The sequence below is a fragment of the Mirounga leonina genome, unplaced genomic scaffold, assembly GCF_011800145.1.
Source record: "Mirounga leonina isolate KUSES-001 unplaced genomic scaffold, KU_Mleo_1.0 Mir_173, whole genome shotgun sequence".
Taxonomy (NCBI): Eukaryota; Metazoa; Chordata; class Mammalia; order Carnivora; family Phocidae; genus Mirounga; species Mirounga leonina.
In genome coordinates, this window is record NW_023270447.1 from 3673577 (window position 1) to 3674099 (window position 523).

Consider the following 523-nt stretch of genomic DNA (forward strand, 5'->3'; position numbering starts at 1 on the left):
AACACTGGCCATTTGGAGAAGTGGTTCTCACTGCCCACCAAGTCACCTGAAGGATTTTTAGAAAGAACAGAGCCCCAGGTACCATCCCAGCTGTGCAGAATCAGAAGCAACCAGAGGTGAATGAGTTGCCAACTTGTTCTGGGTATGGGTATTTGCGTTCTAGAATTCACCCTTAGACTAGGCTCTACTCCATCCCATCTTACTGTGTTCTTTTCCTAAGCTAACTTTATGTCATGTCCTATTCTATACCTTTGTAAACTACCTTCAGTTTCTGGGAGGGGGAAGGAAGGCTTAATGGTGACTGAGGGCTTAACTTAGATCTTTCATATTTAAATTTTGTGAGTTTTCATCTGTTTTCTATTTTCAAGGCCTAGGTTCTTGATATAACCACATGAGTTTTCCGGGTGTTTTGTTTTGTTTTGTTTTGTTTTGACATTAGGTCTTAAAAAATTTTACACCAGTGTTTTGTAACAGAAGGTATAATTTTAAGCCACACACACACTTTAAAATTAAAGGGCCCAAA